General features: G+C 41.7%; 1 non-coding gene across 1 annotated transcript; it reads right to left on the bottom strand.

The window, feature by feature from the left end:
* Nucleotides 1-485: 485 nt before the first annotated feature.
* On the bottom strand, nt 486-593 carry LOC130955633 (small nucleolar RNA R71). Its single transcript, XR_009076833.1, has one exon. It is a non-coding gene; the product is annotated as a small nucleolar RNA R71 (small nucleolar RNA).
* Between the last annotated feature and the right edge of the window lie 330 nt (nt 594-923).

Below are 923 nucleotides of genomic sequence, written 5' to 3'. Positions count from 1 at the left end.
CCCTAAAGAGAAAGCTAAGAGAAGCCAAGGCACAACTCTCTTTAGAGGACCTGACCGAATTTTTCAAGGAAGAAGAACACATGGCAGCCGAAAACAACAACAATGCCAACAATGCAAGGAAGGTGCTGGGTGACTTCACTGCACCTACTCCTGATTTTTATGGGAGAAGCATCTCTATCCCTGCCATTGGAGCAAACAACTTTGAGCTTAAGCCTCAATTAGTTTCTCTAATGCAACAGAATTGCAAGTTCCATGGACTTCCAATGGAAGATCCTCATCAGTTCTTAGCTGAATTCTTGCAAATCTGTGACACAGTCAAGACTAATGGGGTTGACCCTGAGGTCTATAGACTGATGCTATTCCCTTTTGCTGTAAGAGACAGAGCTAGAATATGGTTGGATTCTCAACCTAAAGAAAGCCTGGACTCTTGGGAAAAGCTAGTCAATGCCTTCTTGGCAAAGTTCTTTCCACCACAAAGATGGAGTAAGCTTAGAGTGGAAGTCCAAACCTTCAGACAGAAGGATGGAGAATCCCTCTATGAAGCTTGGGAAAGATACAAACAATTAATCAGAAAATGTCCTTCTGACATGCTTTCTGAATGGAGCATCATAGGTATTTTCTATGATGGTCTCTCTGAACTGTCCAAGATGTCTTTGGATAGCTCTGCTGGAGGATCTCTTCATCCGAAGAAGACGCCTACAGAGGCTCAAGAGCTAATTGAAATGGTTGCAAATAACCAATTCATGTACACTTCTGAAAGGAATCCTGTGAATAATGGGACTAATCAGAAGAAAGGAGTTCTTGAGATTGACACTCTGAATGCCATTTTGGCTCAGAATAAAATATTGACTCAACAAGTCAATTTGATTTCTCAAAGTCTGTCTGGAATGCAAAATGCACCAAGCAGTACTAAGGAAGCTTCA

This window comes from Arachis stenosperma, chromosome 1, assembly GCF_014773155.1.
Source record: "Arachis stenosperma cultivar V10309 chromosome 1, arast.V10309.gnm1.PFL2, whole genome shotgun sequence".
In the NCBI taxonomy this organism is placed as follows: domain Eukaryota; kingdom Viridiplantae; phylum Streptophyta; class Magnoliopsida; order Fabales; family Fabaceae; genus Arachis; species Arachis stenosperma.
Note: the sequence above shows the minus strand (reverse complement) of the source record. Positions and strands in the feature narration are given on the sequence as shown.